Raw genomic sequence first — 27,966 nt, forward strand, 5'->3', positions numbered from 1 at the left:
GCAGGCACTGAGTAGAGGGCTGGCCTTTGAAAGTGCCTTGCAGTACAGTAGCAGAATTGCAAATTTTGTTACTGCTGTTTGCAAAGAGGAATCAGTTTTGTTATCAATGCCTTGAGTAGAGCAGTCATGGCAAGGTGTTGTTTGCAGTGGAACTTTGCTTATGAGGACTTGCACACCATAGCTGCAGCTTATAGCATTTTTTATATTTTCCTTTTAGAGCAATTATTTTCTGAAACTCCCCTACTCAAAAATATTTCCCTGTAAGGTTTCTCCTTTTGATCTGTTCCCTACTAGGTTCACATCTTTGCTGTGATACTTGTCACCTTGCATTAAACATCTCTTGACTAGTCTGCCCTGTGCACAGGACAGTGAGCCTCTCAAAAGCAGATGTCTTACTTATTACTTTGGATTGCCTAAGGGTTCGGCAACCTCACCTGGCACGCTTGCTGCTTTCCTACCATTTCCTATTTTGCTTTATATTCTCTGAAATTTTTCATGAATTCTTTAAATGTCATTGGTTAAAGTATCTGCCCAAATCTCAACAGCAATCTACCACTTTGAGCTCTTACTCTACTTTGCTTCTCTCATTCCATTTATTTTCCTTTGGACTTCTACTTTGGCTCAGAAATATGAAGAAGAAAGACTGTTGTCTTTGAGGTCACTAGCCAGCTGTGTGGTGATGACAATATTAACCTCTCAGATCTTATCAAGGTTCTTATTTATATTTTTAAGGAGAAGGGTGGGAGGAAAATGGAAGGGAAGAGAAGATAAATCTTTCTGGTTTCCCAGTCTTTTTGATTAACCAGGCTCAACAGTTGTGTAATTATACTGTCCTTTGAACCATCATAAGTGCTTTAGTGGTCACCTCAAACATGGCTTGGAACGGTCCTTGCCTCCCTGGTACTTACAACCTTGTATTTCCCTCTCCTTAAGTAACTCACTTCTATCTAATAGAATATGACAATGTTGAGGGGAAGCCATTTCCATGTTTGGTCAAAAAGATCATGACATCTATCTTGCTATCAGACTCTCCCTAGCTGGCTTTGATGAAGCCAGCCAGCATGTTGAAGAGGCCCACATGGTAAGGAACTGACGGTGGCCTCTGACCAATAACTAGCAAGGAAATAGAGCCCTCAGTTCAAAACTGAGCAGAGTTCTGCCAACAACCATATGAGTGAGCTGGGAAGCATTCTTCCCTTGTTGAGCCTCCAGATGAGATCCCATGTTCAGTGGACATGCTGATCCCAGTCTGGCATCAGACCCTGAGCAGAGAGCACAGGAAAGCTATACCCTGATTCATGACCCACAAAACTTATGAGAAAAATGTGTATTATTTGAAGTCTAAGTTCTGTAAGTATCTAAATTGTTATGAAGCAATAGGTAACTAAAACAAGGGCTTCATAGAAAGATCAAATAGAACCAATGGGCCTGCCACATGTAGCCACCAGTGGAAGAGAATGATGTTGGTTTTTGATTGACAGAACCTCAATTTTTCCACTATATCATACTCAGAAAACAGGCTAAAAAACCACACAAGTGAACACATTGCCCTCTGGCTTAACTTCTATGTTAAATGCATAAAACACACAGGATGCAATGCCTAGGTAGAAAAATGGTGAGCTAGTACATAGATCTAATAAATTAGTATAAGTGAACAAAAATAGTACATACCAGTGGCAGGAGTTTTAGATATCACTTGATTTAATCAGGCTAGAGTTAGAAAAAAGTCCAACATAATTTAAGATCTAAAACCAGGAGATAACGAAATTATTCTATTATCCTGGCTGATTAGGATAGCTCCATTTGACTTAGCTACATCATCAGGAACAGTTCTTTGGGTTAGACACTTCCCACTTATTACAGTACTTTTATTTATTTTTTATTCTTTATTTTTATTGGTACATAAGTGCTCTTATTTTTATATAAATTGATAGTCAAGACTCAGATAAAAATTTCTTGCCCAATTGCATTTGGTAGTACAAGAAATTGTTATTTTTTTGCCTTTAAAAATTAGTCAAAGATCATTTGTAGTTAGAAAAATTACTCCTATTGGTTTCATTTTCTCCCTTCATTTATTGATTGGCCTTTATGTTTAATATCTGTTCCTTCATATAAATATTAGAAGCAACAATGTTGGTTTGACTATTTCTAGTCTAATGGAATTACTGATCTAAATTTTATTAACAAAATGCACAGGTTTATAACATTTGTTCAGGTCAGCATTTATTCATTATACTATTATGCCCCATAAGTACTATTTTGTAGTACTTAAAAAAGCCTTTGGTGTTAAGAAGCCCTGAGTTTGAATTCTGATCAATTTATTTACTAAACAGATGACCTTAACTTCCTTGACATTTTGTTTTATAATATATAAACGGGGAGGAATATAATGTCCGGGAGATTGAACCCAGGACCTTGTGTAAGCCAGGCAAGAACTCTACCACTGAGAGGTGTCCCTAGGCTCCTATAAAGTCCTTGAGAGGGAGGTTTACATATAAATCAAATGATATAAGTAAAATATTTCTTTTATACTTGATTCAAATAAGTAGCTGTTACTATATTGTCAAATTTTCTTTGTTTTTTGATACTGGAGAATGAACCCAGGTGTGATCTACCACTGAGCTACATCTCCAACCCTTTTTATTTTGAGGTAGGATCTTACTAAGTTGACCAGGTTGGCCTTGAATTTGTAATCCTCCTGTCTCAACCTCCCAACCTCCCTAGTAGCTGGTATTGTAGGTGTGTGCCACTGTATGCAGCTGTCATCAAGATTTTTGTATTGCCATTCGTTTTCTGTAGTTTGAATATGATATGGCTAGGTGTAGACTTTTGCTATTTATGTTGCTTGGTGTTCTCTGAACTTTCTAGATTTGTGGTTTGGTTCCTGTCATTGTTTTTGGAAAACTGTCAGCAATTATTACTTCAAATATATTTTCTTCTCTCTCTCTCTCTCTTCTGATATTCCCACTATGGACATGTTATACCTTTGGTATCTGTAATTGTCTTTTAATATTTGGATATTCTGTTCCTTTTCTCATTCTCAATTTGGGAAGTTTCTATTAGCATATCTTTCAGCTCAAGTCAATGCTTTTTTGGGGGGGGCATGTACATTCTGCTCATGAGAGCATCAAAGGCATTCTTCATTTCTGTTACAGTATTTTTGGTTTCCAGCATTTCCTTTTGATTCCTTTTTGCCGTTTCCATTTCTCCACATACATTATCCATCTGTTCTTGCACATTGTCCACTTCTTCCATCAGAAGCTTTTGCATATTATTCAACCATAGTTATTTTAAATTCCTGGTCTGATAATTTCAAAATCTCTACCATATCTGAGTCTGGTTCTATGTTTAGCTTATCTCTTCAGATTGTGATTTTTATTGCCTTTTAGAATGCCTTGAATTTTTTAAAAGAGCTGCACATGATGTATTATGTGATTGGAACTGAAGCAGATAGGCTTTTTATGTGAGGTTTTGTGACGATTTGGCTAGAAGCTAGGATGCATTTACTATTTGCTGTAGCTGTAGATGTCAGAGGCTTCAATTTCCTCCCCCATTGTTGTCTTTATGTTTCCTTAGAAATTCCTTTCTTTTGTGGGGGTTGAGGGTGGGGCACTGGGGATTTAACCCAGAGGGGCTTGACCACTGAACCATATCCCCAACCCTTTTTATTTTTTAATTTTGAGATAGGGTCTCACTAAATTGCTGAGATTGTCCTTGAACTTGAAATCCTCCTGTCTCACCCTTTCAAGTTGCTGGAATTATAGGTGTGTGCCACTGTCCTTGGCTAGATACTCCTTTTTAAATTGTTTGAACATTGCAGTTATTTCACATGTATTCCACTGTCATTATACGGGGGCCCTAATGATGTGGGGATAGAGTGTAAGGGAAGGTGAAGTGTTCTGTAATCCTATGATGAGGTCTTTTTCTTAGTGTTCCTGTGCCCCTGGGCTGTGACCTTCACAAGTACTTTCCAGTTTTTATTTTCCCCTTAGGTGAGATAGGAAGGATACAGAGGGCTGGCAATGTGTAACTTTCCTTCTCACAAGTCAGATAAGGCTCTGGTACATTCTCTTCATGGTGGCTAAAACATTTGTGTGTGTGTGTGTGTGTGTGAACAGTGCTCTGGGCTTATTTTAAAATGGTTATATTTGTATTTCAAAATGGTTCCTTTTCCCTTAGACCTGGTCAAGCAATAGTTGGTTTTTCTCTGATTTTCATCTTAAGAATTTGGTGGGGATCCTAGAGGTATAACCCATGGAAGTGTTAGTTTTTACCTCTCAAGCTAGTCCATACGTCCACCAACAATTCACTGAAGTTATCACTTAAGTGTTCCTCCTGATTACTGGGCATATTGACTTCTGATTAAGGTAAACTGATCTATATTCTCTGGATTTTCCTGACTGTCCAGTTTTGGGGGTGGAAGTTTGTCCTGTGACTTCAATTCTCAGATGGATTTAAGACAAGTCATTGTTTTCCAGTTTGTTCTTTTTTCTTGTTGAGGGGGGCAGGTGTGATGACTTCCAGACATTCCACATTAGAGTGGAAACCAGAAGGCTCTGATGTTACTATATTTCAAATTTATGAATAAGTTCTCAATTGGAGACATCTGTAAATCTAGAGATCTAGAACTCAAATTGTCCAGAACTGTTTCTATCATGGCACTTAAGTTCTTAACATTATCAATCAGATCTGATTATAGGAAACAGATCAGAAATAGACCAGTGACTACTCCTTTTTGATAAATACAATTATTACTGCAGTTCATCTTGTAAGTAGTATCCTTGTCAAATAATCTCACAATGAATCAAAATAGGAAATAAAAATCAAAGGGAAAATTTAAGAGGAATGGGGAGGGAATTGTTTTTCTATTTAGAATTGGGAAAAAACATTCAATTAAGATACTCATTTAAAAAAATCAGTCTGAGAACTTTATAGAAGAAAGAGTGATGAATGACATACTGTTTTTATTGTTCCACATAACAAACTACAACAAAGTTGGTGAATTAAATCAATACTTTTTTACAAACTCACAGTTATGTAGGTTTAAAGGATGGACAGGCTCAACTGAGTTCTATGTCCAGGGTCTCACAAGACTGAAATTAAAACATCCATCAGCCTGGGCTCTGATCTGGAAACTCTGCACAAAAATCCACTTTCAACCTCATTCAGGTTGCTGGCTGAGTTTAGCTCTCTGAGTTTGTAGGACTGAGGTTCCCATTTACTTGCTTTTGTCAGTGGAGGGTTGCTCATCTCCTATAGGCTATTGTTCCATCCCTGTGTATCTTCAAAGCCCAAAATGGTATATCAAATGTTTCTTATGGTTGAAAACTCTCTGGCTGTGTGTTGTGGTGCACACCTGTAATCCCAGCAGCTTGGGAGGCAAAGGCAGGAAGACTAAGTTCAAACCCAGCCTCAGGAAAAGTGAGGTGCTAAGCAACTCAGTGAAACCCTGTCTCTAAATAAAATACAAAAAGAACTGGAGATATGGTCCAGTGGTCGAGTACCCCTGAGTTCAATCCCTGGCATCCCCCCAAAACAAACAAAAAAACCCCAAATCTCTCTGACTTCCCCTTTTGTACCAGCCAGACAGTGTTCTCTGCTTCTAAGAGTTTCTTACTTACCTAGAAAACCTCTGCTGTGTCAAAGTCAAATTTGTATGTAATGTAACATTTATGGAAGTAATATTTCAGAACATTCACAGGTTCTGAAGATTAAGAAGGGGCATCTTTAGAGGTTGTCCTAGCAATTCTGCCTACTACCAGTGGGTATGCTGAAGGCTCTTTGGACAAAAAGTCAAGAAGTTTCATTCGATGCACTGGAAACTTTTCTAAGAGCTAGGCCAATTTAGTCTGCAGAAGTAAAGACAGGGCTAACAGGTACTACATTTTTCAGTTTATATGGAGAAGAGATGGTACACATTCATTCATTTCACAAGTGGATTTGGTCATGAGGGAATCATCAAAAACATTATTTGGGGAAGTTTTGGCGGGATGATAGAGGTAGGAGCAGGCTATGGTGGGGATGGACCTCTTTTATTTCTAGGTAACTAAACCTGAGTGGCCACACAGAAAAAAAATCTATATTGGCTCATTACCTACATGTGCTTACATTCTACTTGTTGATAGGTTGCCATATCTTTTATACAGCTGGAGAGAGAGGGATGACAAGAAAACTAAATAATTTAAGCCATGACTTTTAAGCCAAAAGATTGGTGAATTCCCAAAATACCCATTTGACCTTATAAAAAATCATTTGCAAACTTTTTTCCTTCTTTTTTTCTCTCCATGTCTCTCTTTCAGTTATGCTAATATCCTCACCAATCAGAAACTAGATAAACATTAGCTTCTTAAATGTCTCTGGGCATCTCTATGAGGGATCAAATACATATTTAGGGATACAAGCCTCCATCAGATTGTGAGCCATTCTAGTCTTGCTCTGCCTGCCCCAGATTGGAGAAGATGCCTGAGACTGCATTTTACATTCATTTATGAGAGTATATGGCACGGAAGACAGTTCTCTTGGTTTCCAGTATGACTTACCCTGAGAAAAGTTTGGTAAGAGGCATGCACAAGCCATGATTGAACCAATAGAGCACTCTGAATTGAACTTTCATCTACGATGACCTCACAAGCCCATCTCCTTGTGTGTTCCCTTTCAGACTGTGCAATTTCAGTGCCCAGGTTGTCTTTATAACCTGAAGGGCCAGGAACATTCTAAAACATGAATTGGCCTATTCCTAGAGAGTAGTGCTGAGTCTACTGGGATTGCATCAATCTGCAGGTTTCCCCCAGCACTGAAGACATATCTCATTCTATAATTGAAAAATAGATTTGATTTGTATTCCATTGTGCCAGAGCCTCCACTCAGTTCTCTTGACAGAGAGGTCTGAGCAGTAGGGAGATGGTCTAGTTTTGAGAAAAGACAATCCATAGACACTTATGAAGAAACAGTAAAAATGGAGGCAGACAGATGTTTATAAAAGGATTTCAATGCTTCTTTTAGATTCCAGAGTTAGATCAAGGGATGGGAAGCACAGAGGGCCCAGGTACAAAAAAGTAACAAGGGGCCTCCTGTCATAGAATTAGAATTTGCTAAGTCTTACACACACTAGACACTTGACATATGGGTTCATTGTGTCCTCTCAACATTCCTGCAACTGTGTGTGTTTATCTTGATTTTTCTGAAAGGTCAGAAAGATGGGTAACTTGCTCAGGTCAGATGACTGGTAAATGCTCCAGTGATGATTTGAACTTGCTTTAAGGTCTCATTCTTTCTTGTGGCCCACAAGAAACACTTGTTTTCTTATGCTCTTTCTAAATAGACACCTATGAGCTGAGTGTGTAAAGTTGGATGCTTCTGCCAGGAAGGCAGTTATACAAACAAAACTATCAAGACACATGCTATTTAGTCAGGCAGTGGCACTTAGGGCATTTTCCATGGAATTTATGCTGTGAAATGTAGCCATTATTTTCTTCATTTTTCTCAGGGATTACCTGGAAGCCAAGATAATCATTCATCAGAGCTACCTTAGGAAACACAAGAGAATATGGGAGGTTCTCTCACTCTAGAAAATCTTGGGGAGTTAGCCCAGTAGGTGCAGAGGTTGGCAAACTTTTTCAGTATTTTAGGCTTCATGAGCCAGACAATCTCTGTTGCAACTCTTCAACTCTGCTGTTGTAGCATGAAAGTTGCCAGGGACAGTAATACATAAATGAATGGGTGTGACTGTATTCCAGTAAATCTTCATTTATGGACATTGAAGTTTGAATGTAGCATAGTTTTCACTTGTCATAAAATATTGCTTTTTCTTTTGAAAAGTCCAAAAATTAAAAAAATATATAAGAACCATTCTTAGTTCAAGGGCTGTACAGAAGTAGACAAAGACTTGGATTTAGCCCAGGAGCAATAGTTTGCCAATTTCTGCTACAAGAAGCATACATTAATTTTTCCTGTATGTTCAATGTTTTAATTTCAGAAAATTCACCAAAGTAGAAGAGGAGATCTACTGATAATTAGCAAATACTACTGAATATAATTTGACATTTGAAAAATATTAATACCAACTTTTGGCCAACAGGGTAGTTCATAATAAAGTTCATTATTACTTTAAAATTCTTTTAATTAAAATTTTCATTGATATAATTCAAGATTTATATGCAGTAGCAACACATAATATAGAAAGACACCTTATCCTTTTTGCCCATTTTCCCCCTATTTAGTTTTGTTAGTTGGTAAGACTATAGTACAATATCACAACCAAAATCTTGATATTGATGCAACCCACTGATTTTATTCGGATTTTCCCAGTTTTACCTTTACTGGTATGTGAGTGTGTGCATGTGTGTGTTTAATTCTATCACTGCAAGGATCTCTTTTGTTGCCCTTTCATAACTATACCCACCTCCCTTTCTTCCCCCACCATGAAGCCTGATGACCACAAATCTGTTCAGTCTTTTTAAAATTTTGTCATTTCAGGAACATTATGTAAATGGCATCTTACCACATGTAACTTTTCTGACATTGACTTTTTCTACTCAGAATAATTCCCTGAAGATTTGCCTAGGAATAAATACTTTATTCCTTTTTGTTACTTCTCAGTAGTCCATGGGAAAGATGTACCAGTTTGTGTAGCCCTTTGATTACTGAAAGACATTTGGGTTGTTCCAGGATCAGGTTAATATGAATAAAGCTCCTATGAATGTTTATATATAGGTTTTTTGTGTGACCATTTATTTCATTTCTCTGAGATAAGTGCCCAAGAGTACAATTTCTAGTCTATGTGGTAATTGCATACTTATTACTGTTTAAAAATTCCCTTTGCACATATTTTAAAATATGCTTTTTAAACATTGCTACAAAATACTCCATAACAAATGACACCTTTGAAAATTCCCTGCCATCTTGCATTCTCATTTTATAGACCCAGAAACTCTAGACTAAAGAACTTAACTGACCTTGCAGAGTTGGTCACCAGAGACAGAATGGTCAGTGTTGGCTGAGCCAGGACGAGAAATCACTTCTTCTGTCTCTCCCATTAGTGTTCTCAATCCAACATGCTGCCTTTATAAAATTACAGACTGAAGCAGCCAGCGACCTAGTGTTTCACATCACAGGAGAAAGAACAAGGCTGACTTGGCTCTTAGGGATATTGTGAGCTCATGTCCAATGACCTGTCCTTACCACAGCCTCCCTTGACAGAGCCTTGTGTGGCTTCTTCGCTCACAACTTAAAACTTGTCTCATAGCACAGGCAAGTGATCAGGGAAAGCAAAGTGTGAACATGCAAACAACAGTTACTGATTCTCTAGGGTGTGCATGGGAACTAGAAACTGAAGCTCTGTGACTGCAGCAAATAATCCCTGTCCTTCAGGCTCCAGGGGTTATGCAGCTGTGTGGTTAACAAGTTGACGATACTGATGAGAAAGAGAGTTGAACTAGTTTTGATAAATTGCAATTCCTCAAACCTAAACCTCACCAGACATGTTTCCTGAATGGTCTAAAGAACAATTTAGTTCATTCCTACCTTAATATATGTATTACATGAATGGCAATTGGTTTTTAAACTCTTCTGGCCAGTACCAGAATTAGAGGAATTCTACCATTTTTTACTCCCTCCTTCAAATGTGGGCAGCATTGCCACAGCACATTCATATCTTAAGCCTGGGCTACAAAGTGGGGTCTTCAGAGCAGCAGTAGCATCACCTGCAGACTTGTTAGACATGCAGACTCTCAGGCTCCATCCCAGGACCACTTGAAAGAATTGCAGGTGAAACCTAGTAATCTGCTCTTTTCTCATGTGGAGATTCTGAAGTTTACACTCTAGCTTCAGAACTGCCTTCAACCACATAGAACTTCTTTTGTACACAACAAAAAAGTAAGTCACAGATTGCAAAATAATGATAATAAAAGCCCAACCAACAAAATAGTTTCAGGCCTTTTCTGTCAATTACACAATCTTTATGAGGTCAATATTAATATAAGCAAGCATAAGCCAGAGCTGTTATTTCTGACATTCAACAGATTGTGACTTTCTTCACGTATGCAATATTTGTTATGTTTCTAATGAGAATGTTCAGTTTGTGCTTCTCCTTAGCACCTATTTAAAATTCTTTATCAAACTGTAATTTCCTTGAGGGCAGGAAATGTGTGTCTCTATAGCCTAATAAATAGGTGTCTAATAAATTGTTGTTGAACAAGGGAATGGATTGTATTTTATATTATAGTTGCTTCATCCTCCAATAAACTCTGCATTTTAAGGTTGGAGAAGATGTGAATTTTGTTCCACTGGATTCTTGAAAATTTTCTCACTATCCCTAAGTAGCCAGCAAACTTCCCTAAACATACTAGCTACATAAAAATAGTTAAATGTACAACAACAATAACCAAATAATTTACATCTTTCATGCTACTGCAGAGAATCTACATAATTTTACTATGGACATTATTTCCATGGGCATATGAGAAAAATAATTTAGTTTGGGCCATTTTGAATATTATTTAATAAACAAAATGACTACAAAATGGAACTGAGAGCACATTTGGAAAGATTTGTGGGTGAAAAAAGTCACCTGTGACAGAGTTACCTTGTTTTCAAAAGGGAGGGAGAAAGGAGGCATCAGATAGTCAGGTGAGTTCATGGGTTCCAGCCTCTACTGCAATTTTTCTAGTTAAGAAACCAAACCACACAGCCTCATTAGAGATACCATAAGGTAGAGATGCCATAAGCCTTTGATGTGAACTTTTATGTTTTTCTGTCTTGTTGCTTATTCTGGGCGATCCAGAGTAACTGATAGTTTCACAGAGTATTATGACACATAAGTACACTTGAAGGATCAGGTATACGAGAAGGAAACACACAATCCCGTACTTACAAATATAACACTTACAGAACCAGCTTAGGCGCCCATCAAAAGATGAATGGATAAAAAAAATATGGCCTGTACACACAATAGAGTGTAATTCAGCCATAAAGAATGAAATTATGTCATTTGCTGATAAATGGCTGGAACTGGAGAACCTCATGCTAAGTGAAATAAGCCAGACCCAGAAAGTCAAGGGTCCTATGTTTTCTCTCCTATGTGGAAGTTAGGGAGAAACGAGGAATTAAAAAAAAAAAGTAGGAGGGAATTTCATGAAAGTAGCCAAGAGAATAGTAGAATAGAGGAAGGGGACCAAGGGGGAGGGAGGAGGGATAGGAAAGGGAAGGAATTGCAAATGAAATTGCCCAAGCTATGCTATGTGCATGTATGAATTTATCACAATGAATTCCACTTTTATGCTTATCTATAATACATCGATTAAAAAGCAATAAATGAATAGAAGGAAGACCAAAAGAGTAGAGGAAGGGAGTTTAGAGCGGAGGGAGGAGAGGTGGGAAAGGGGAAGTACTAGGAATTGAAATGGAGCCAATTAGGTTATATGCATTTATGAATATGTTGAAATGATCCCCACTATTATGTATAATGATAATACACTAACAGAAACATTAAAAAGAATATAAAATAATGGAGCAAGGAAGAGCGGCCCTCTTTAATTTTCTTCAGAAGGATGGGAAATGCTAAGTGTTTCCCTCAGTGTTCTTTGTGATAGAACATTTCAGAGGGTAACAGTTTTATAATCTACCTTTCAGAAAGATTCTATATTTGGAATCTAAGAGAAGAAAAAAGTAAAATTAGATATGTTTATGATAAGTAGACTTTAGCAATGAAGTGCTTTGGAAACCTGCTACTGCTATTAACAACTTTTGGATGAGGTCACCTTGGTTTTCTTTTCCATCAAAAGGGCAATTCCTCAAGAGTGACAGGAAGAAGAAATGGCCATGGACATTAATTACTTTCATTGTATATTGCTGCCATCTTTGTATATTTATAGAAATAGGATTTTGTTGTTAATAAGGGGTTTTGCCCTATTGAAACATGTCTTTAGGACAAGGAATTACCAAACCAGACTAGGCAAAACGTCATCTTCCAAATAAAATTTAACTTTGTTTTTAATTCATTCAAGCATTTCACAGAGAATTTGTCTCCAGGCAAAACTCTTAAAAGTTACTTTTGAGCCAACATATGTTACAATGGTTGCCTGAAATCACTGAATATTTTAGTAGCGTTAATTCAAATTCATTTGAGCAATATTTCACATGCAAAGCTTCAGTCAGATCTAGTTCCAAAAGTCTTTGAAGGTATAAAGCTATTATCCATTGTGAATTTAATGGATAGGGTGATGGAACATAAATGTTCACCTCCAACTCTGAGAAATCATCTTTTCTACATGCTATCAATCCTTTCCACCAACTGTATTAACAAAGATATCTTACCTCCTGCCTCAGTCCACAGGCCTCTGAAGGAAGTCTAAACAATTCTGAGTGATTTGGAGTAAAAGCACTTTTAACCAAAAAAATTAAAAATCCTTTTGGTGGCTACTCTCTCCCCTCGAGGTGGTGTATTTCTTTATTTGTCCTTTAGAGAGACAGTCCCATGTCTCACTTGTTTATCAAACACTGGGCCATCACCCCCTCAGAGCTTGGAGGGGATGATACCAGCTACTATGTATGGAGTTGTCACTCTTTTTTTTTTTTTTTTTTTTTTTTTTTTTGCGGTGCTGGGAATCGAACCCAGGGCCTTGTGCTTGCAAGTCAAGCACTCTACCGACTGAGCTATCTCCCCAGCTGGAGTTGTCACTCTGTAGGGAATACTGCACCTATTCCTACCTGGGTCTTGTCAAATGATCCTGAGTGACAAGTAGTGAAAGAAATCAAGGTCAGAGAGTTCAGAATAGGAAATCCAGGTGGCAAGTAACATGGCAGAGATTCCAAGTCAGGTCTTTGTGGTTCAAAATTTTGTTTCCTTCATCTCCATGCAAATCTATACAACCTTACAGGGTATTAAATAGCAAGTGACCGTGGTAAACTGAGGGTTATAAAACAAGGTGAGTTATTTGCTATATCTTTCCTTAACAATATAGACGAATTAGTCTAGTCTAGTCTAGTCTTTTCAATTAAGTAAATGAAATTAACTTGAGCCGTAATCTTTTTTTGGTAGCAGGGATTAAACTCAGGGGCACTCGACCCCTGAGCCACATCCCCAGCCCTATTTTGTATTTTATTTAGAGACAGGGTCTCACTCAGTTGCTTAGTGCCTCACTTTTGCTAAGGCTGACTTTGAACATGCAATCCTCCTGCCTCAACTTCCAGAGATGCTGGGATTACAGGCATGCACCACCAAACCCTGCCATTCTTTTGTTTGAAATGGCACATTGTAATTGTTAAATGTATTGCAATCAATGACTTCAAATTTCTCTATTGCATTCTTCCCTTCCCCAGTCATGAGGTGGTGAATGTTCTTACGTTCTTTTACCTACCCCGTTATGCCTCAATTGTTTTGATTTGGGACATACTCTTTTTCTTCCTTGAATTTTCATAAATTCAATATTCAAAACTGAGAGGGGGGCAAGTATGTGCACAAGAAATGAATCAATGTTAGGTGGAAAGAAATCATCACAATCTAATATTTCCACATTTGTTATTTCTGGTCTCTTGGAGTTGCCCAATTAGTCCTTGCCTTAATTTTCTGGCAAATTTCAATACCTCTAACAATTCTCATAATTTTCCAATAATCTTCCCTTGAGAATTGCCTAGAAGCTTCCTGGCTCCATGTAATCCTAAAACCTGAGTGAAAGCCCTATTTTATAGAATAACATGAAAGTACTCTTCCAGATGGACTATTTTGTAACATTCTACAAGTTACACAACCCTGTATGTATAGCCATGTCTCCCTGAGTTTTTCTAATCAGTGGGCTAAGGAGAGTCATTTAGTATTCTTTGTACCTTATGCCTATCTTTTCTCAAATCTGGGATCATAATTGGTTGTTTTCATTTTTCCCAGAGATAGAGCCTTTGTTTCATGACTTCCAGTCCCATTGGTTTCAAGCCCCTACTTACCATAAAAGTAAGACAAAATTGCCCATCAAGAGGCACTGGAATACAGCCAGGCAGTTGGCATTAAAGCGATGGTCCTTGCTGCCCTGAAGCTTATCTGTACTGGACACGTGCACACCCTGGAGGGCAAATAAATTGCCCAACAGCTTGCCAGAGCAAGATAAATATACAGGGAAGGAAATGGCAAACATTTGCAAGGCAAACTGAACTAGGCAAATCCACAAAACTATGGTCAGTGAGCAAAAAACAGCCAGCCAGTTATCTCACATCTAGTTGTCAGCAATGCAGTTTCTTTTGACCTAATGTGCTAATGTGAATCTATGATTCACACGGCCCCCAAAGACAACAAGTTCCATAGGCAGGCAGGGTACTTTAGTAATAATGTCATCCTTGGAAAAGGTCAGGAGAGTAGAAAATATGATCTTTATAATTTTTGTGTACCTAAAGGGCCAATTATCTATTAAACAATCGTAAAGAGTGATTGTTTCAGGGAAACACTAAAAGAGTCTTTAAAAATAGTCAGTAGATTCCGGTGATTTACGTCATAAAGAAACAGACCATCTTAACTAACACATGGGCAATAAAAGCAAGCAGATGTTTGCATTCTAACCAGGCCACTAATGGAGGTGCTATGGCACTGTATCAAAGTAAAGTTTGCCATCTTCACAATTGCCCACTGGAGTTTTAAATACAGCCGTATATCTGTGAGTCAACTGCCGGTAAGCTTTCCCTGACCACTCTGAGCACCATTCCTTGCTGCAAGCAAGAGTTAATAATTCGCTGTTAACACACTGTGTCAAAGTAGTTTTCTGCAATGGGCCTTGAAATGTGTGATTGACTGTAAGATGCAAACTTGCCATAAAAATAATTACTCAGTTTGCTGAATTGCAAAACATAAGTCACTGCAAGGGAAATCACAGTAAAAATGAATGAGCAAGACCAAACCCACAAGAGACTGGATTTGGAATTTCATGTGTAGGCTGTAAGCCTGACAGTTACCAAGTCAAGCACTGGGTACTCTGGTAAAGCTTAACAGCAGAAATGGATTCACATACCACAGTCTTTCCTTCTCTTTCCCCTGTAGAAATTCAAAACATTTTATAAATATTAAGCCAGGTACTGCTGGTTCAGTAAATGACTCCTGGGACTAGGGAACACATTTGTAGGATTAACTCTTAGGTCACCAAGTTATCATTCACTGACTTAGGATAATCATTCATTAACTCAGGAGGAATCAGCCTCCTCTGGAGTACTTCACAGTTTACAAGACTTGGATTCCTGCCATATAAGCCTTTTTGAGTACAGACATTTAATTTATTTATTTATTTTTGGCATAGGGAATTGAACCTGAGGTGCTTACCCACTGAGCCACATCCCCAGTCCTTTTTATTTTTAATTGTGAGATGGAATCTTGCTAAGTTGCTTAGGGCCTCACCAAGTTGCTAAGGCTGATTTTGAACTCATGATCCTCCTGCCTCAGCCTCCCAAGTCACTAGGATTATAACCATGCACCACCATATCCTGCTTCGAGTAGGACCATTTAAAAAACAAATTATATTTACCCTCATGTGGCAGGATAGAACTAATTATAAAGATTAGACAAGCCCTATCATCTTTAGGGGTCAGTTTCACTGGGATGAACCCCACCAGGGCATTATTACTAAGTCATTCTTAGGGACTCATCTCTTAGCTGGCCATTTTCAAATGTGGGCTAACAACAGACTCTTCACCTTATTCTTGATTTCTTCTAGTTGGCCACCTTTGTTTTTGTGTTCCCCATTCTTCCCTTCATCCAGATACCTAGAGAGTAGTGCTTTCTCAGCCACCCACCAACTCAAGCTCAGTGTCCCCTTTTGTCACATTTCTTATTTCATATTATTTTTGCTTTTTTGATACCGTGGATTGAACTCAGGGGCACTCAACCACGAGCCACATCCCCAGTCCTATTTTGCATTTTACTTAGAGACAGGGTCTCACTGAGTTGCTTAATACCTTGCTTTTGCTGAGGCTGGATTTGAACTTGCGATCCTCCTGCTTCAGTCTCCGGAGCCACTGGGATTATAGGTGTGCACGACCATGCCTGGCTCTTATTTCTTGATACATTAATGTTACCTTATCATTTCTTACTTTCTTCTTTATTACCTCTTTTGGCTTATTTCTTTAACTTTGTAAGCATTTTGCCTAAAAATACTTTCTCATTCTTTTGTTCTTTCTTTCTCTGTCTCCAGTATTTTCTAGCCAATTGGGGCTTGCCTCTTCTTTTCTTGATACTTTCATCCTGCACCCATTAGCTGGGATTTGGTTTCTATATGGGGGGCAGACTTGGTCAGAGAAGGGAAAGTAGATTTTTGTTGTTTTAGGATCTCCCTTCCTATAATATCTCCTGTGTGTCTTTTCTGTCCTTTTCTCTTTTCTTTCTTCTTTTTCCCCAATGTTTTTGGTCTTCCATTTATCTTCTAAATCATTATATTTGTTGTAAAACATTATGCTATCTTTTTATGTCTTGTATCTGACTTTGAAAAAAAGTTCATAAACAATGGCTAAAACCTACCCTCCTTAAAACAGAGACTTTTGGATGGACATGTTTTATATGTACATAGATCCATATAGTGTTGCTTTATTATTGATGATGACTATACCAGATAAAACAAGAACTGAATGGACAAATACCAATATGTAGAAATAGTCTACTAGAAATATTCAAGTCCTGAAAAGTTCTTGGAAGCACCAATAAAATCATTTTTAAATAAAAATAAACATTTTGGAATATAATAATAGGCATATTTCATTGGAATCACTGATGTTATATACTAAAACCTAAAGTTAGCTTTGAAATTCCTGACTAAAAACAATAAATTACATATAACACACACACACACACACACACACACACACACACACTATAAGAAGTTTGGTCATTAAGTAAACTTTTGTAAATTTAAAACTCATATATTGACTTATGCTACCAAAATACAGGATGGACTAAGCAGAGAAACAAATCAGATAGACAATTATATATAAAATAGGCTATTTTAGAGATAACATAGGACAGATTTTATTAGCTAATTTATGACCCATAGTCTATTGGCAGAGACCTTCTTCCTCCCCAGTTTCAGTCTTTCTGAGAGGGTAAACAGACCAGAAGGCTTGATGGTGTGCAAAACTCACATCTTTATCTCTGCAAGAGCTTGAGTTGGGATCTGGGAACAGAAGTTCTCACCATTTTTCATTGATTGTACTGTTTGATGTGTTTTGTCTTTGCTGTGACCTTTACTTGGAATCATTTTGCCAGGTTCCTTCATTATCTTCAAACTATTAGCAAATGATTTATTAGCAGGTAACTCCATTCACAGACAAAGTGAACTCATTCTCTGGTTTGACACTGTCTAGCTCTGGCTGCTTCTGCTGTATTGTGATTCTTAAAACTTCCAGGCTTGGAGTAACTGCCATTGCACATGCTAATTGGAAGTTTCTATGGAACGCTCTTGCTTTGAACTCAGCAAAGCCACAACCAAGATGGTCTTTATGAAGTAAAAATGTCAGTCCTTCAGGGAGATACAATCCGAATTTAAAATTGACTTTTTACACGGCCCTATATCTTGAAATGCGTTTGTACCAAAATGGGCCACACAGAGAAGAAAATATAAAGGCAAGGGAAAGTGATGGAAAGAGGGAGCTCTAAAAATCATACCTAAAGCTTCTATTTCAGATACCAACTTCTAGTTCATTTCCTTCCCTACTCCTCACACTCACCCAAATCCAAGTTGGGGTTTATACAGAAAAATCTTGAAATATCTCAATCCCGACCCAAGAACAAACTAGACACCTGCAAGTTCATACAAATGCTTCACAATCTTCTACCCAAACGTTAAACAAGTGAAATGACAAAATGGAAAGCCTCCCATTCTGTCCTGCATGTGTTTCCATAGCAAAATAAATATTTGTAATACATGAAGAAATAACTGAATAAGATCCCTTTTTTGAAAAAAATTTTTTTCTGTGGTGCTGGGGATCCCAAGTAGGATCTTGATGGCAAATGTAATCATCTTAATTTGGTGAAAGATAAATGTGTTTTTCATCCACATTTATACATACATACACCCAAATTATGGGCATACTATTCAGCTATAAGATAAAGGAACTTAAATAATGTATGCCAAGAACAAAGGGAAAGAAATGGAACAAGGCAACAGGAAAGAATACTGTAGTGACTCCCATGTACAAAGCCAGAACACCTGCAGAGAGGGAAGCTAATACCTGGATTCCACAGGGTTTAACCCCCTCTCACCTGCCATTCCAAGGTTTTCCCGACTCCATGGCTGCAGCTTTCACTGCCTAGTGATTCCCTTTAATGAGAGAATATTTAGAAGCCAGAAAGGAATTCACTGAGGTCACTCAAGGGCAGTGGAATTACACATGTCATATAAAATGCTCTTGCTAAATGGATGCTAGAAAAACAGAATGGTAAAGCCTTCACCCAAACCCTACACAGAGTGTGAAGTTAATCAAGTGTGCTCATCTGTTAGTGCAAACTCTTCGGTTACACTTTCTTAAATCCTATAGTCCTCTTACAAGTGATAAGGGATCTCAGCTGAGAGAAGCAGTGTAGCTTGCTCCTATATGGGATCCCTTAATCCAGGTTGAGGGGAGGGGGTAAAGGGGTTGGAATGCAATAGAAGGAATTTACCAGACAGCTGAAGTTAATAGCTGCCCTGTATACTATCAACAAGGAGAGAACTTCACTTTAGGAAAACTTACAGAGTGTTGAAATCTTGGCTGTCAAGACCCTTACACATGGTCCCACCCCCACTCAACCCCCAAGAAGTTATTGAAAATAGTTATTCTCCCTGCAGGCTCTGTTGCTGGTGAATTTGTGGAGTGATAATAGGAACTCCTGTGTAGGACTTATAAGGAAGTGATTTTCACTTAGTTACATCTCTTTCGTTTGATGCAACAGTAATTGAGGTGGATATTTATGTACTTAATTTTAAAGATGGGAGGCTGAGGCTCAGAGAAACTTAGCATCATGCATGCAGTTAGTGAATGGAAGAGCTAGGATTTGAATCTACCTCATGAATTTCAGCCTCAAAGTTCATGCTTTTTCCATTCCAACAGGCCACAATGATTCTTCTCCCTTCCCCAGACCAGGTGAAATTTCACTGTTTTAGACATCATTAGTGATACCAATATCCCTCTAGTTGTTCCGAATTCCTGGGAGTTTGCCTTGACACCTCCTTGTCCCTCACCATCTCCCATGTCCCATGTCCCACCCATTATGCAAGCCTGTCGACTTCAACTCTGAAATATAACTGAAAGTCATCCAGTTCTCTTTACCTTGACCACCGTGATATTAATATGTATAGATATCATCTTCCCTGGACTACTTTCCTATCTCCTTTCTGGTCCATCCATATTCACTCTGATGCCCCTCAGAGCTGATCTATTTTCCAGATTGCTGTCAGTGTACACTTTTGGAAAGACAAATGTCATGCCTTGTTGAAAACTCCCTAATAGAGTATGACCATTTCTTATTCCTCTGATAACATTGACTCATGTTCTTTCCTTCTCCTTCCCTGTTCAAGCATCCCTTTCTTTTGGAAGTTTTCTCTGACTTCTTTGCTGATTAGCAAAATCCTCCTACTATACTCTCATGGCAACATGTGACTCACTTTTATATTTTTATTTCAGGTGCACCTGTCCCTCTGTGTGATATTTTATCAGTGTTTTTTTCCTATATTAGACTGTTAGCTATTTAAATGTGGGTTCCATTTTAAGCTCTGGTATTAAATGTCTTGGGTAGAGCCAACATTTGATAAATTTTCTTGAATGAGTTTTGAGCTTCTCCTTCTTATTTTTCTCTTCTTCCTGCCCTCTCTACTTTGCTTTACCCTAAACCTATCCCGTTCCTTGTCTTATCCTTGCAAGGACCTAACTTTCGTACTAAGTCTTAATTGGGAAGAAGTTCATACCAAAGCAGTAAATATGGCAACTACAGATCTTGCCCTCCCTAAAGCCATGTGATTTCTGCTAGGATACTGGATACCTTAGAAGACAATAAAATCAATCTCTAATGCTGAGATTTCAGGCATCCCTGTGAGATGGAGAAGGTATACCCAATTTGATGAGTTCTCAGGGGAAATTCTTTCCCAGTTTTCCATTTGTTGCTGTCTAGGCTGTAGTCGTGATATAATTGTCATTCCTTGTCCACAAACAACTGTTGATCATAGTAGCTTATATTAGTGTCACTTAAATTAAATGATAGACAATTTTTTGGTACCAAGGATTGAATCCAGGGGTGTTTAATCACTGAGCCACATCCCCAGCCCTTTTTTAATTTTTATTTGAGACTAAGTTGCTCAGAGACTTGCCAAATTGCTGAGGCTGGCTTGGAGCTTGCAATCCTTCTATCTCAGTCTCCTCCCGTACTGCTGAGATTATAGGGTACACTGGGCTATAGGCATTATTTGAAACAAACTTTACTCATTAGTAGAAGAAAAGTCACATACTTGGCAGTCTCTCAACAAAGGGTGAAGGAGGATTTTCCCTCTCCCCTCTGGGGGATGGGGGAGAGATAGAGAAAGGGAGAGGCAGGGAGGGAGCGGGGAGAGAGAGAGAGAGAAGGGGAGTCAGCATCTTGGGGCTCAGGTGGTACCAGCAGAAAGAAATATAGACACCTGGGAGACATATGGAACCCACCAAGCATGCTGGTTCTTAATGCATTTGTGGACACGTATTAGGAGGATTAAAGAATTAACTCACAGAGAAGTCTAGTAGCTTGGTGGACATTCTTTGGAGGTACATGGATAATTGCATTCATGATAAGAGCATCTGGAGAAGAGTTTTGATTGTTCCCTCCTGGTGGAGACTCAGAGATACTGGAGAAGCTCTTTTTAATGAAATATTGCATTATGGCACAAAGTATATGGCATGGTGCAGAAAAGCACAGATATAATGACTTGCAGTTAAAAAGTTGAAACTTAAGAAGTTTATCTTACCTATATTTTTCACTTTATGTATGCACAGAAGGAATATGTGATTTTAAGTAATCAGCCTAAATAAGCCTAAAAGAGTGCTTTCAATAATGTAGTATTAAATATTTAAGTACCAATTAAATGTTATTGATTAATTCAAATTTTTTTCTTCTTAGTGTTGTATCTTATAATATAAGGTATCTGAGAGTCAATGAAAATAAGTGAGATATAGAGAGCTACTTGATCTACATTTTGATCAAGCCATCCAGCTTCCTCATCACACAAACGCCATATGGTCCTCACTTGCCTTGGCAGGGAGTGAACTCTTGCCAGTGCACGTCAGCCCACAGACATTCTCTCCGCATCTTGGGAGCTGCATGAGATTAAATATTTCATTCTGCTGGGAATGGAGGCTGGAGAGGGGTGTTGAGGGTAACTTTGGGGGCATAATACCCTCAGAGTGGTTTACCCTCAAGACTCCAGAAAAACCATTGTTGTGATCTGAAGTCATGGAATTATTCTGCTCATTAAAGATTTTTTCCATGAATTTACTAGTCCATTCACTCTTGCCATTGTTATTTGGAAAGATTTCAAGTGCTAAATTAGTATATATGAAGTAAGCATTTTTGGCTTTTTTTATAAAGCATGTTGCCTTTGAGAAAATACCTTAAAACAGAGAAACCTATGTGGAGATAATATAGAATGCTACAGAAGGAAGATGTCTTTAGAACAAGGGTTTCAAACACAATAATCTATAGGGGACAAATAAGACAAACAAGAAAAGAGGACCAGTGCAAGTCATTAGAATATATACCCTGCCTCACTGAAACAAATTTTAAATCATTGAGGGAGGTATGAGTGTGTGTCTGCTTCTGTTTCTTCAACCCATGAATTGTTTACTTGAAGATACTTAAGCTATTCCCACCTGTTCCACCATTTCAGATCCGACCAGTATTTATTGATTGTGCTCATGCTCAGCATTGTGCCAGTTTTGTTCACAGACATGACCATTTTTAATATTCATAACTGTCCAATGAAGTGTGCATTTATATTTCCATTGATAGATGAGGAACTTGAATTCCTGAGAAGCTGAAGATGAATTGACTCAACCCACCATCCACTGCTTTGAAATAAACTTGGGAAACACTACCATTTTTTTTTATTGTTTCCTAACCTTAAGCCAAGGCTATCAGTTTGAGTAAACTTGTTATCTGTTCTCTGGTAGTTTATATACTGTTTTGTTTCCTAAGGCAATGCATGATGAGTGTGTCAGTACAGATATAAATAACTGCACAATTAGATACTCAAGGGGGAAAATAATTTTGGTTTAAATAACCAAGGCTTTGTTGCAGAACAGTACCCATAAATAATGCTGCATTTCCTGCCTCAAACTCTTTGTCCAAAATTCCATTTCTGTCACGTGTTAAAACTCAAACTGTCAAATTGAGGAGGTTCTGCTTAATTTCATTTCTGTCTCAAGTTTAGACAAGTGAAGAGCAACTCACAAGAGAGTGTGAGTATTCCCTCTTACACATAGTTCAAGCCATTCTTTATGTAGATGCAGTGATTAAGTACCATGCATATATGAGAATGTTAAATTCTCCAAAGCACTGCAATTCACTTTATTTTCTCTTTAAATAAAAAATATTAACTGATTCCTTAGCACTAACATATGAAGTACTCAATATCAAGGTTCATTCACAGAAGATTCTCTTATATGGTTATAAGCAATTAATTTAAAAATGGAAATACAGTTTTACATTTAACTAGAAGTTTTGCCTCTCACCTCGCTGGCTAATGTTGCTTCACATATAAATATATTTTAAATTTATTTTACAAATGCTCTAGGTACTTGGCAAAATCTACCAGTACAAACCAGTTATTACTTCTTGGTCCCAAATTTTAAACTTTAAATATACCCTTTTAGAAGTAATGGCAACTGCTCTTATCTTCCTCTTAAAAATTGTTACTGAACTTGTACTTTAATAATTTTCAGTGGGCATTAATCAGTATAAAACTTTTGAGTTACCTAGTACTGTAGATTATCCCTTCTCTGTGTGTTGCTCCAGGAATCCCTGATAACCCAGGACTTTGCACATGCTAAGCAAGTGCTCTACCACTGTTACCCTCCCAGCCTGAAAGTGTGGTCTTGAAGATTGCAGTAACAAAATCTAAAGTGCATCATCTCTCTGTCATCTATGGATGCCTGGCAGGGAAATTCAGGTGGTGTCTTTCTTCCATTAGCACATCAAGTTCTTTGTCTTCTACTTGGCATCCTCTTACATGGAAATCATCTGGTCAATGAAAGTATAAATATCTTGACACCTCAGTTACTGTTCACTGGCCACCAGTGCCCACCAGTTGATAACCTCTGACTTAAAGAATGACCAACAAAAAGTGTGTGATCCAATAAGTTTTCAAAAAATTATACTTCATATGTTGCATACCATTTAGGTAATGAGATTTCTCTTTGCAGGGATGTTATCTGTTGCATGAAAACTCTGTTTAAATTCATCTGTCTCTTATATACCCACTTTTCTTCCAGAGTACTTAGCATAGAACTTCAAAAGGCACTCAATAAATATTTTCAGAATAAATGTAACAGGAATTAATAACGTAAAATGTTTTTTGAAAGGTAATTGATGTCAAATGGTAGGCAGAGAAAGCCAGAGAAAGTTCATCAGGGATAGGAATGCTTAGTACAAATTTGGTGCAGTGTCCAAGGAAAAGAATTTGCATTTAATAAATAACCTTTGAAGCCAGGTTCTTTTATGTCCCTTGTTCTTAGACAAAGCCATACTGGTGGCAGGAGAATCCCAACCGAGCAAATAGTTTGAGAAAGGAAAGTAGAAGCAATAACCAAACGTTAGAAAGAATCTCACAAAGAAACACTCTGCCATTAACTTTTCAGGAGATCTTTAAGAACAGGAAACACACACACACACACACACACACACACACACACACACACACAGTCCAGAACACCTTAAAATCTTCATGGAATAAAAGGACACACTGGATGACATACAGAGGGCCTTTAGCACTCCCATAATCTCATGAAAGATGATATGAATTAGTATATTTTTCTTTTCATTGAGCCCCAAAGCTCAGGTTAACGGAGTTGTGGCATTTTAACTTGCTCAATCAATATTCTAGGCCTGGATTGTCAAAGGCCATTTCCTGTCTCTTATACAATATGACAGAGGTAGAAATTGATCCAATCTGTTCAATAGAGTGAGGAAAACAGAGGCAGCTATGTGGTCCAGAGATAATCTTCTGGGAATCCCCTCTATCCAGACACAGCCTGATGACCCAGGTGCCAAGAGGGATAAACAACTGGGCATGTCTGCAACCTACTCATTATCTACAGGGCTCTGTGGCCCATCCATTGGGAAACTTTGTCTTAAAGAAAGTTCCTCGATAATCAACCAAAAAAATGAGCCATCACTAAGTTTGCAGCAAATTCTCCTTTGTATGGTACAAACAATGCCCCTCTTGAGGAGTCACAACACTTATGAGCATATTAAAGCATTGAGAAGACTTATTTCCCTTACCATTTTCCCAGTATTTTGAAATCTCTTTTAACCAGGACACCTACTAACACCGCACAGGCCTAAGGAGGCTATCAAAAAGTTACAGCCTCCATATAAGAACATAGTACCAGTAACTTAAAAAGAGTTAATACAACAATTCAGCATCTCTTCCAGTGAAAGAGAGTTTGGACACTAAAATAACTTTAATCTTCAAGAAGATATCCTCCTGCAACTCTGTTAATGCAAAGTGTTAAATACCATAATCAATATTATTACTCCCAAATGAGCTATGGAGGAACCTGGGATGAGTAGATTCTACAGTCAGGACTCCCAGTCATCTGCAGTAATTCATATGCCACTGGCAAGGAGAATTCTAAACATGAGACCCAAAACCCCCATGCATACCCCCACCCTCTCCACCCCAGGAGATATATCTTTCTGGTTATATATTCCCTTGACTGTTAATGTAATTAGTGTATAATAACTATGTACATATCCACTCGCAGGAAAAACAGCAGACGTGCTGGGTGATTTGGCTTGGGGCCACCTCATCGGCAGGGTGAGACAACCTGGTATTAAACCATCTGTTATTAAGCATATATTTTAAAATAGTGTTTTGTGTCTCCTGGGTTACTCACTCTCATTGATAGTAGCACAATATCAAGACTCCTGTTTTTCCAAGCAGCGGCAGGGAGATAACAAGCTTTAAAACATTTGTATTGTCCCCTGTGCTGCTTGTGCTATTAAAATTTTTATTTACAAAAACATCTCCTGTGTTATACATTCTGCTTTTCTGTTGGATTCTCCTAGAAGCAAGCAAGTTTCATTTAAACTGTTACCAAGGGTGGTTTTTAGAGTCAAGGACCGTAAATAAAATTGGCCAGAGCTTTTGTCCTTAATGAATAGGCAGTTGCCAATCTCTGTTTAAGATGATGGTCTCACTAAGGAATAGACTATGATTTGCCATTAAAAAAAATTGGGCATTCTCTCAAATCTGCTTGTTTGCACTGATTACTTTCCTTTAAACTAATTTAATAATTACTTTTTCAATATCAGAAATATGAAATTGAGTCCTTGTGCCACTTGTTGCAGTCAGTAGTATGATCCTCCTCCCCCAAATCTTTGGATTAAGTCTCTGTTCATGATGGAAAATGACAATATTTCTTTAAAAGATTATTAGAGAAATCATTCAACAAAATCATCACAACTGACTCAATTCAGAAAATCACCATGCCCTGAGAAAAATGATGACACAAATTTATATTTTATTTCAAATCAGTTAGTAAAACTGACTCTTTTCAAAAGTTTTACCTATGCCTCCTAACTTGGGGGAAATAGTATTTTGTTCTTTTCCAGTTGCCTGTTATAATTGACTGCTCCCAAATGTAACCAACATTTTGCCACAAGCCTGTTAAACACTTTCACATTTCTATGTTTAATTACATTCAGATTGAGACTTGTTTATATATAGAATATAGCCAAAATTTAACTCAATTGACCACAATGCCCTTGACATAAAGCCTTATTCATTATTCTCGCCTTATATATAAATAGACATACGCTAGTTGTCAAAATGCAAGAGTGAACTTCTATACATTGTCTAGAACAAAGAGGCCAACTCTGCTTCTTTCTTTCCTTAGTGTCTCAGAAGGTGTCCTTTATTACATGTAAAAGATGCAAAGATTTTGCTGCTGCATGAATGAAAAATGATACCTTCAGACTGCCTTTTTAGTGACAAGTTAGGCTTCTGCAGACTATCACACAGTCTGTGACTTTAAGAACCCCCCGCTTCAATTTACTATTACTTCCTTGGGGATTCAGCGTTCCTCACAAAGCACCCCCAAACTCATTTCCAGTGTTTTAGAGTGCAACAAAGATGAGAAAGTTTGTTCATTCCGACAGTATAGAAACTCTTGCCTAGTAAAAACACTCTCTGGAGTGTCTAAGGTGCTAAACTTATTGCCTCAGTAAATTTTTGATTTTTAAAACCGACAGAGAAAGTTGGCTGGAAGTATCCACGAAGCATTGTATTTGTTCAGGAAGGAGCTGTGGGGTGAGAGGCTGAGCAACGCCTCTCACTTTGCTTCCTGGGTGAGAGCAGTGAGGCGTGCCCCTTAGCAGAAGCAAGCAAAGAGAGAGAGCGGTAAGACTCACCGGCTTCCCCATTTTTCCCAGGACGAGGTGTTTTTGTTCCTCAACTGTGATCTGGAAGAGGAAAACCTGTAGGTCCTCCAAGCAGGCTGCTCTGGGGCAAGTGCCGGCTCTGCTCTTTGCCTCGGATCAGCTGAATGGCTGGGGCGTTCAGGAAGCTTGCTCTGTCCAGCTGGGAATCGCTCCCCCTCTCCAGGGTGTGTGCTTACATGCCTTTCAGTCAGCGCAAAAATCCGCCAAACTCAGGTCAGCCTAACAGGTTTCCTTATATAGGTAAACATCAATTGCATTCCTGGTGAAAGAAGTTAACTAGGAACACCGGTAACCTGGTTAACTCTACACTTGCCAGAACGGCTCAGTGTCAGTCTGCTGGTATAGGGTTTGGTTGCAGTACAAAGGGATTTGTGCAATTTAATTAAAATCATCTTTATCCTGGCGGTCTGCAAAATTGGCCCTTCTAGTGTAACTGTGAATCAACAGCTAGTCTTTTATATCATGGGCTGTGACCAAACATATTATCTGAAGGCATGGTAGGGAGACAAACCAAAGTATAGGATGTTATATAATTTGTCTTTCATTTTTTTAATATCATGGTAACTGGTCTGGAGATTATCTTCAAAGAAGTAAATAAAACATGTGATAGAGAATGTAAATAAACTTCTATCAAATAGGGCTCAAATGCCTTATTTGAGCATAGTAACTAATAGCTATTCTACTTTCACAGACCTTTAGCAGATAGCACATTATGTTAATTTTATGTTTACTCTACAATATAGTGACTTCTACTATACATTTGATAGCTGAAATGGCAGATAATGACATCTATTACAGTAATAACCCTCCTAAGTCAATATTACATATTGACATGCTTTGATAGTTTCAAAATTTAAGATTTGTGAATTTGCATAATTACATGTAAACATTTTAAAACAACTTTTTGGATTTAAGAAGATAAGAAAGTACATTCTTAAATGAACTCTGTAGATGGAAGGTCTAACCATAGGTTTGAGATACAGTTTTAAAATGTAAATAGGTATCCTATATAGATATCTAATAATTTGTTCTTTCTACCCACATTTATCTACCACCTAGTAAAGTTATAATGCTTTTAAATTCGAACACATTCTACTGAAGATTTAATATGAAGTAGAGATGTGAGACTTTCCTATGTATTGGACATGAAAATTGCCTGCTAAATAAGACCTGTCTTTAAAAAATCATTTATTCTTATTTTGTACATCTTTTGACTGCTTCTTGAGTAGTGACAACATTATTAAAAATAACTCAGTGCTGTTTTAGGTCTCTGCCCAGGAAAGGGGATAGAGTGAATGTTTACATACCACCTAAGCCAGTACCCATACAAACCAATCTTATAGAGT

At 37.9% G+C, this 27,966-nt stretch overlaps 1 protein-coding gene across 1 annotated transcript in view; it reads right to left on the reverse strand.

Annotated features, from left to right (window-relative positions):
• Positions 1-26,710, reverse strand: part of Mid1 (midline 1) — a 358,166-nt gene extending 331,456 nt beyond the window's left edge. The window contains exon 1 of the mRNA XM_047536731.1: positions 26,591-26,710. The gene's annotated coding sequence lies outside the window, so the exon portion shown is untranslated. The remainder of the gene's footprint in view (positions 1-26,590) is intronic.
• Positions 26,711-27,966: the final 1,256 nt, after the last annotated feature.

This window comes from Sciurus carolinensis, chromosome X, assembly GCF_902686445.1.
Source record: "Sciurus carolinensis chromosome X, mSciCar1.2, whole genome shotgun sequence".
Lineage (NCBI taxonomy): Eukaryota > Metazoa > Chordata > Mammalia > Rodentia > Sciuridae > Sciurus > Sciurus carolinensis.